The sequence below is a fragment of the Sarcophilus harrisii genome, chromosome 6 (assembly GCF_902635505.1).
Source record: "Sarcophilus harrisii chromosome 6, mSarHar1.11, whole genome shotgun sequence".
Taxonomy (NCBI): domain Eukaryota; kingdom Metazoa; phylum Chordata; class Mammalia; order Dasyuromorphia; family Dasyuridae; genus Sarcophilus; species Sarcophilus harrisii.
In genome coordinates, this window is record NC_045431.1 from 41,026,861 (window position 1) to 41,037,176 (window position 10,316).

The 10,316-nt window shown below is 34.8% G+C and overlaps 1 pseudogene; it reads right to left on the reverse strand.

Annotated features, from left to right (window-relative positions):
* Positions 1-4,423: 4,423 nt before the first annotated feature.
* Positions 4,424-4,941, reverse strand: LOC111721366 (annotated as a pseudogene).
* Between the last annotated feature and the right edge of the window lie 5,375 nt (positions 4,942-10,316).

The window sequence follows — 10,316 nt, forward strand, 5'->3', positions numbered from 1 at the left end:
TTCCACTGCACCATGGATCCTCCCCCTTCCCCAAATTGTAATATGTTTATAGACACAAATGACCAGTGAATTGAATGGAGGAGTTATGTTCTCTAATCAGCAATACCTCTAGAAAAATCTATATAGTATGAAGTGCCACAAAGTGAAAGGGATGGAAATTATGGAAACTATTGCCAACTAGAAATCTGGAGGGTAGACTTTGGTGGTGAGACAGCTTAGCATGGTTACAATAGATTTATAATAAAATGGGGTAGCTTTCGTATATGATGACCACATACTTGAATTTCCTTTGATATTTTCTTCCATCACCCTGAGTATTTCTTTCTCTATATGCTAAGCCCTCTTGTAGACTCAGCCTTGTGTTCAACTGAGTTTTCCCTATGATGATTTAATGCCTAATGAATTAGAATTTTTAGTTAGAGATTATTTAGACTAAACTCTTAACCAATTATTCAATGTCCCTGCTAGGCAGTCATTTAGCCTTATGTTCCTTTTCTCTTATCTCCTTTTGTTTTGTAGTTATAATCTGTTGTATTGTACTTACTTGTATTTTCTGTTGTATCTTTCAAATAGAATATAAGCCCCTTGAATGCAGAACTGGTTTTTTTTTTTTCCTCTTTGCATCCACAAAACCTGCCATGGAACCTGGCACATAGTAGGTTCTTAATAAATGTTTGTTGAATTGAAGGGATTTTTTTTTTAATTTAGTACTACATACATACTGGGTTGTCATCCCTTTTACACAGTTGGTCACCATCAGTTAAACAGATGCACTATTATTTTTTCATGTAAATATCTATAAACTCTGAAAGGATGGATCTAAAAGAACCTTTTTTGCATTGCTTCATGTATTGATTTCTCATCCCCACTCCCTTCCCTGCCCCAACTTTCTGTATTCAATTCAGTCATGATGCTACTCCCTTGAAGCAGCACTATTTCCTTTAGCACCTCTACATCACAGCAATTTAGTTTCCTTATCACTTACTAACCATTTAAAGAGAACAACACTTGAGAGCTTTGTAAGGGGTTGAAACTGCTGGATTGCACACCCATAATAAACATGACAGTAAGAGTATCAAAATGTTACTTAATAATGTATAACAAGTAAGAGCTGTTTTCTTTTCTTTTTTCCCTTTCTTAAAAAGTACAATGTATTTGATGATGGATCTAGTTTTCTTTGAGTGTTCTTTTATCATAGTCTTCAAACAAAGATTGCTTTGAAGCATATCTTTTCTGTAACACAAAAAATGTGGATTAGATGGAACTGAGAGCTTGATTGGTGAGTTAGCAAGGGACTAGTGAAAAAAAGGAAGTCTTCCCTAAGAGACCACTAGTTTTCCATATTATGAAGTGTATCAGAACTGGGGTCAGGAAAGTCAGTTTTCATGTTTCATCTCTCCTCTTTACTGGCTATGTAACAATGGGGCAATTTGAGTGCTCTGAATCTCAGTTTTCTCATTTGCAATATAGAGATAATACTTATGCAGCAGACTTTGAGATGGATCTCTGCAAAATGAGAGATGTTCAGAGCCTGGCTTAATGGTTCTTGGGAATTGTAGTATGAAGGAAAAAATGTCTCCTTCATTTCTTGAAAGAGACACAAGGATCCTCTTGGGAAGTGGTACTCAGAGACAGAGTAGAGAGTTTGGAATGAAGTGCTGCCCTGGAAACAGAAAAAGAGGAGAGATATAGAGCACAGAACAGATTAGGGAGGAAAGATGAGCAAGCCCAGGGATTATAGAGGGAACTGACACTTTCAGCTACTGAAGCATATGGGACAAAGCATGAGGAGTCTCTGATCAGTGTGAAACTTTTCCTTGGCTAAGAATTCAAATAGGTTGGTAATGTGTGATTCCTCCTAAAAACATCCTTCTTCCCATTCCCATTTTCCTTTTGTTGCTTGTTTGCTTCTCTTAACTACTATCAAATCAGGCCTATTTGATAGAAAGGAGAAATCCTAATTACTTTTAAGCTGTGTGTGCATTTACTTATTTGTGACCCGGGGGCTAAATAGAACAATGGGTATTTGTTTCTAGAGATATAGAAAAGAGCAAAGTTCAGACCCAGTACAAAAATTTCAGACTTTCACCTGAATAAGGGTTGAATTTAAACTAAGAGAAAATGTTTAATTAGGATTATGAATCTACTCCAAGTTTACAGCTAGTCGGGAATTTTGTACAGCACTTTCCCAACTGGGGAGAAAATGCTGACACAACTATGCATTTTCAAGCTGTCCGGAGAGCTTTGTAGAGAAGAAACAGCCTTCTTCTTCAAAAGAAGATAAATATGGTTTCAAAATCTCTTTGGGACTGAATCTAGAGACCATCATGTGAAGAGAGAAAGAGAAAAAAGCTTCAGATATGTAGAGAAGGCCAACCTCGATATTACCCATGATTTACAATTCATGTAAATAGGGACTTTCCCCTGTAGTGAGATCAAGTTTTCTGTGTTTTGGTTATCCTGAAATTTCATCTTTCTGTTTAAAAATCCTTTTCATTTTCTGACTTTCTGTACATCTTGTTGGATTCCTGTTTGGATAAAATGGTTTATTTGATCTTCACTATTTGATGGCTTTTGTGTAAGCAGTATTTGGTGGGACAGAACCAAATGAAAAGGTAAGATACCTTTCCCTCTTAAGGGAAAGTGCCCAATGAAGTGCCATTGTTTTTAAAGCAATTGTATTCCTAGACTAGAAATATTGAGGGAGGCAGATAGGTATAATTCTAATCTGGCATGTTCCTATGAGACAGGAGAACCCAGCACTTAGACTTGTATTATTCTATTGTTTTGACTCTCCTCTTTTTCTCAGATGTGATCAGGACCTCAGATCATATCTATCAATGCTTCCTTAAATCACATTTATATGATCCATGTGGACCTACAAAATTTCCATGGGTGTATATATCTTACATTAATAATTTTGATAAACTTCTTAGAAAAATAGACCCAAATTAGATCATTATTTTTTCCTTTTGTCTGGCTAAAATTAAGTTAAAAATCACATTTTGTGATTTGCATCAAAATTGGGCTTTCTGTTACAATTTGCTCATTCACTGTCTTTCCCTCTCCTCCTTTTAGGGAGAAGTTTCTCTATAATGGCAGAGTTATTGTTGAAGGGTAGAGAGGTAGTGACTACCCAGTAGCAGTAGAAGTAATGTGGCTAAACTTCCTAGCAACATCCTGAAGGGCACTGGTCTTTTGCTTTCTACCTTCTCTTTCCTTATCCCTCTTCTCATTCCTGTCCATCCTCTACTTACTTGTCAAATTAATCTTCCTAAAGTGCAGATCTGACAAGTCACCTTTTCTCTATTTAACAAATTTCAATGGCATCATCTCTAAGATCAAAAATAAAATCCTGTTTATGGTATTCAAAGCCCTTTGTAGCCTGGCCTTGTCTTACTTTTCTAGTCTTGTACCTTTCAATCCTTCACATCCTCTGTAATCCAGTTTTGTGGGAAACCTTACTCTTCCTTGGACAAGAAACTCAATCTCCAGACTCGAGGCATTTTCAATGGCTACCCCCATATCTAGAATACTCTCTCTTCTCATGTTTGCCTCTGACTTCCCTGACTTTCTGCAACCCTGACTAAAATTCCACATACTCTAATATGCAAAGAACTCAAAACTACATAGCCATGGGACATCTAGATGGCTCAGATTATAGAGTGCCAAGCCTATGAGTCAGGAAGACTCATTTTTATGAATGCAAATCTGGCTTCAGACACTGGCTGTGTGACCCTGAGCAAGTCACTTTACCCTGTTTGCCTCAGTTCCCCAAATATAAAGTGAATTAGAGAAGGAAATGGCAAACTAGTCTGGTTTATTTGCCAAGAAAACACCAAATGGCATCAGTAAAAGTCAGATAAAACAGTTCAGTAATCACCTTGAGAGTAGTCAGAGGTTAAAGTCCAAATCCTTTATTATCTATTTCAAAGTCTTATCTCCTTCATTTGTGGCTTGGTGAGTTTTCTTGGAGACCTTCTATAATCTTGCTCCTGCCTCCTTCTCTGGCTTCTGAATCTCTCTGAATTACAAGGATTTGTGCTTCAGCCTGCAGCCACCACAAAGGTGAATGATGGAATGAATCTGTCTCAGCCTCAGAGAACTTCTAGTGCACTTCTCCTTTCTGGCCCTGAGAGCTTCTCCCTTATATGCTCCATATTAGTATTAATATATACTAATTATTAGTATATCACTAGGAAACCATTATTTGTTGTAGGATTAAATCAGTGCTAAACTAGATTTAACCATTGTCTCCTCAATTTCACTTAGGACCTTGTTTCAAGTTCTGGCTCATAACAGGAATATAATTCCAAAATAAGGAAATTGGGCAGAGAAAGATAAAAAAAAATATTTGGGAGATTATATTGCAGGGTTAAACAGTGAAACTTTTGACTAAAGTTCAACATTTGCAAGTATTTTCTCATTTCTTTCTAGTTGCTTCATTTGCTAATCTTCAAGCTTCAACAGTGTCTTCAACTTTTGAACCAGCAGGTACTTGAGAATTTGTCGAGTCATATTATTCAACTTGGTGAATTGGTCTTTGTGGACAACATCTTTATATTTACTTGTTACCAGCCATTTTCTTTCCAGTTGTTGATCCAATTATTCAAACCTTTGATGATAAGTTGGTTATCTCTGCAGAGAATGAATTTGTCCCTGTTTTGGGCCTTTGCTTGCTTGATCTTTTTGGCAGCTGCTTCTAATGATGCTCTTTGGGTTGTCTGTCATCCAGAATGTATACTACTTATGTTTAGATCACGATCTGGTCCCCAGTAGATACCCATACCTCCTTTTGTTCCTTCTCTTCCATTATTTTTGCAGGCATCCTTGACATTCATAGTGTTAGGGTATGATACTTGGTGTGATTGCCAATATAAGCTTTTAGAGCTTCCTCTGCCAACCACAGTCATATCTGTTTGGATTGTGCTTCCAATTCATCTCTAGTCTCTTGAAAAGTTTGGTGGGAAAAGGAAGTAGCTCTCCTTTTTGTTCTTTGTATATTGAAATTTTAAAAATTTATTATTGGCATGTTTTAAACAGAAAAGAAAAAAATTAAAAATAAGAAAAACAAGAGAAAAACTCACCTTTGAAATATCTCAGTAATTAGCAAATTAGATAATTCTTCACCAGAATCTTATTCTGATGTTATATATGGTGAGCATGTGACCCTGTAGTCTCAAAACTTATACCAACAGATCATAAGCTCTGTTGTCTAGAAAGGGTTAAGGTACAGATCCAGCTGCAGATGGATTGGCACCAGAATCAAATATACTCAGTACTAATATTTAAAAGTATTTTTCCTATCTTTGTTTGTACTGGTTCCTATTATATGGTTTTCCCAACCTCCCAGGAAATTCTTTCTTTCTTCTCTGGCCCTTAAATATTATTGACTTCAGCAGTAGAAATAAGCAATCTTCTTAAAGACATCCCATAAAAGTTTACTCTTCAGGGACATTTTTTTTTTATTTTCATGTCTCATACCAGTGTGATACGAACCATCAAACAGTATTTGTCTAATGTAAATTTAGCTAAAAGACAGAATTCCATCTTGGATTAATTTATATTGACTTCTGCTCAAAATTAGACTTTTCTATTTCTGTGAGTTTGAAACAATTGGTTCTTTCTAAATTTTATTGGCATTATTAGCAAGAAAAAAATCCATAAAGTATAAAGAATTTTCATCAAAGTTTATTATAAAGTTGATAAGAGAAGTAATTGGAGGTGGTATGGTATGAAATATACTGAAAAGAGAACTAGATTTGAAGTTAAAAGACTAGATTTTGAGTTCAGACTCTAACATGTAGTAAAAATGGGAACCTGGGTAAATCTTCATAAAATCACAGTATCGTTGGTGATACTACCATTCATCCCTTTCCCTCTTCACTATGACAAACTATGTAGAAGATACTTTCAATGAAGGTAAATTTTGTGTCAACGCAAGTCTCTGCCACAGTTTTCTCAACTGTAAAATGATGATAATGATAGTGACTTTTTCTTAAGGCTGATACAAAAATCAAAGAAGATGGCATTTGTAAAATTTTTGCAAACCCAAGAGTTTTGTATAAATGTTAGCTATTATTAATTCTCATGTTTAGCAGTAGGCAGAAAGGGAATTTTTCCCTTTCTAAATTTATTTTGCTTAAGTGCTTCTCAATGTTTTCTTTTAGTCTTAGTAAAGAAAGTGACACAGTTCTCTGGATGAAAAATATTCATGCACTCACAGAATCATAGAATTTTAACCTGGGTGCAATCTCAGCAATCATTTAGTCAAGTCCATTCACTTTGCAGATTAAAAAACAAAACAAAACAGAAAACCAGGAAGGTGGAAAACTTTCCTAAAAAAAGAGCCACATAAAAAAAATTAAAGGAATGCATTGAAAGTTTCTTTTTATAATCTATTAAAATAAAAATAGCTTCCAGACCTATTATTCCTAAAAATAGATATCACTACTAGTGATCTGTGTATTTCTTTTTTATTATTATTCTAACTTTTTATTTGTAAGATATATACCTGGGTAATTTTTTCACATTGACAATTGCAAAACCCTTTGTTACAATTTTCCCCCTTCTTCCCCCCACTCCCTCCCCCAAATGGCAGGTTGACCAATACATGTTATATATGTTAAAGTATATGTTAAATACAATATATATATATATACACAACTCCATACAGTTATTTTGCTGTACAAAAAGAATCGGATTTTGAAACAGTGTACAATTAACCTGTGAAGAAAATAAAAAATGCAGGTGGACAAAAACAGAGGGATTAGGAATTCTATGTGGTGGTTCATATTCATTTCCCAGAGTCCTTTCACTGTGTGTAGCTGGTTCAGTCCATTACTGCTCTATTAGAACTGATTTGGTTCATCTCATTGTTGAAGATAGCCACGTCCATCAGAATTGATCATCATACAGTATTGTTGTTGAAGTAGATAATGATTTCCTGGTCCTGCTCATTTCACTCAGCATCAGTTCATGTAAGTCTCTCCAGACCTCTCTGAAATCATCCTGCTGGTCATTTCTTACAGAACAATAATATTCCATAACATTCATATACCACAATTTATTCAGCCATTCTCCAGTTGATGGGCATCCACTCAGTTTCCAGTTTCTGGCCACTGCAAAGAGGGCTGCCACAAACATTCTTGCACATAAAGGGATCTGTGTATTTCTTTAAAATTTTTTTGATCTATCTTGTTTTTCTATCATTTTCCTTTCCATACCTATCAACCAGACATTCCTCTTCTAAAGTGTAATCCCTATTAATGAGAAAAAAGAAAGAGGGGGAGAAAACATTTCAACAAAACTAACACATCAACTTATTCCAAAGATATATACAATGTTCTTTACCTCGGGACAGATGAGAGGGAGAAACAGTTTTCATGTCTTTTTTTCCCCATGTTTATTTGGCTGGTAAAATTCCATAGTATCTTTTGTTTTTGTTGATGATTTTTTTTTTCCCATTTGCATTGCTGTAGTCATTATGCATACTGTTTTCTTTGTTCCACTTATTCCACACAGTGTGGCAGTGTCTAGAGAATTAGCTTTGGGCAAGACACTTAAATGTTCAGCACCCCAGACAGCTCTTTTAATCTGCAAGTTGCAAAGCAGAGGGCGGGGGTCAACCTAGATTGGTGAAAGCATTATCTCATCAATGCCTTTTCATGTTATGCAATTATTGGCTCTTTTCCCCTCTCATAAATCCCCAACAGAGCACCATTTAGGACACCTGGAACTTTCATCTTTGTTTTTAAACATTTTGTGGTGAAATATTCAGGCTGTCTATTGGTTCTACTTTGCTATCATTACATGATCAGCTCACCTCATTTATTTTATGTGTTCCCTTGATGATAACACGTGTAGCTCATGTACCAGTAAACAATGTTAATATATCTTGCTCATGCCTTTGGGGTCATTAGAGTTTTGATTCTTTGGAGATCTTAGTGTTTCGTGAATAATCAGCAATATAATTACCAGTTCAGGCAAAACTAGAATGAAATATTCCATTTTTTGTCAACCCAATTAAGATTTTTAGAAGTTTTTTGGCTCACCATTTCATAAAGTACAGTAACGTTACATTACATTCAAATGTCACAGTTTGCTTAGACATTCCTTAATCAATTGGATCTCTTTATTTTGTTTCCAGTCCTTTGGTCCTACAGACGAATGTCTACATAGTTGTGTTCTCAACTTTGGACAAACTTCCAATTAAATTGCCAACTCTTCTGAGCTCAAAGCATTTTCTGAGTCTCCTGTACTATGTATTATACATTTAACACATTCATGCTAAGCAATTCAAATATTAGATTTAGAATTTCTATCCTGTTAACAAAAAGATTTTTTTATTTTTTGCTCAATGCCCAAAGTTCTTGGCTAAATGTATAAGGCTGTATGATATAAATGCAAAGAAATTTTTAGTCACATCTGAACTAGTGAACCAGATTTTCCCTAATGCCTAAGTCATTCCTTCATGGAAAACTACTAGGAAGATTTACTATCTCTTCCCAGCCACATAAAGCCCAAATCATCACCATTTTGTTAAAAATAAATGGGTAATTTTTATTTCTTTTTAAACACTGGAATGGAAAACTCTTCAACACTTATTGCTGAGAATGAAGTAGTTGCACTTAGGTATAATTGTTTTATGTAGAAACTTGCCACCATTGACTGTACTTCAAAGAGAAGTAGGAGGTCAAAAGTAGCTCAGTTCTTCTCTCCCACATTTCTCTTCCACATACTGATTTCTCTCTGAATGCAGAATAATGATGAATGACCAGATGCACGTGTGTGAGTACTTTGCAATTTAAAAACTCTTAATTTTGCTATTTCTTAACTTAAATTCCAAATTACTTCCCAAATCTTTTCCTACTCCTAAATTATAGAATATTTAAAGCTAGAATTTAAAGGGAAAACTGTGAGAACAGAGTAAAAATGAATGCCAAAATGCAGAGATTTCCTGGGCCAATGTTTTATGAAGTTGAGGCACATTTGGAAGGTCAAGAATATAATATCACTAATCAATTCATATTTCCCCCCACAAATGGCCACATTAGTCTCTGAGGACATTTCTTTACTATTAATGATACTAATTAAAATTCCGTTTTCTTTAAATAGTTTATTTCCAGTGATCTTGGAGGCTGAGGCTAGAGACAACTTGGAATGGTATTTGTCATGCATGGCCTTAGGAACATGATAGTCAACCTGGGAAGTTAGGGAATCTTGTTACCCTTTCTTTGGCATAGAAAAGGGGGCTAACTCTAACTGTCAAGGAATTAGTTTTGGTGTCTTAAATTGAATGAACATTTTAATATCTTCAGTTCCTTTCTCTCAGGGAAAACAAAGCTTATATTTTAACACTGCATATGATGATTCCATTTTAATTTAATCATTAGAAAGTACTTTGAAAATTCAAAATGCTATTTAAAGACATTTTTACTAATAATAAGTACACAGCTTCAAAAGTTATAACCATTTATTTCCTTTGGAGGATGGGGTGAAAAGAGGGAACAAGAAAATGCTTTAGGAGCAGTCATATGACAAGAATAGTATTTTGTGTCTTCTGTGTGAGTAATTGACTACCATGTGTTGATGATATACCAATGAGTTTTTATAGGGAATACTCTGAAGGATCAATGAAATTATTTACACGGGTCCTACTTGAATGTTGCAAACATCATCTCATCAATGCCTTTTCATCTTATACAATTATTGGCTCTTTTTTCCTCTCATAAATCCCCAGTAGAGCAGCATCTAGGACACCTGAAACTTTCATCTCTGTTTTTAAACATTTTGTGGTGAAATATTCAGGCTGTCTATTGGTTCTACTTTGCTATCATTACATGATCAGCTCACCTCATTTATTTTATGTGTTCCCTTGATGATAACATGTGTAACTCTCATGTAGCAGTCAACAATGATAATATAATACATAATATATGTCTTGCTCATGCCTTTTGGGTCACTAGAGTTTTTATTCTTTGGAGATCTTAGTGTTTGATGAACAATGAGAAACCATATATTATCAATAAGAGGAAGGAAGCCAACTAAATAAAAAGATTATTTTATAATGTGAAAATATAAATACTTATAAATATGTAAGTATTCAAATAACTAAGCATTCCATAAAATATTTAAACATTGAAAGGCCTTCTCTCTTGTTTTGTTTGTTTCAGAGGATGAAACATATTCTCTATGCTCTTAGTTCTATATCACTATCTCTTTTCGTCTTTAGGGAATTCTGTCATTTTATCTTATTTCTTCATCCATAGTTTGCCAAAGATGTAGCCTCAAAGAAACAAAACAATCTAAAATAA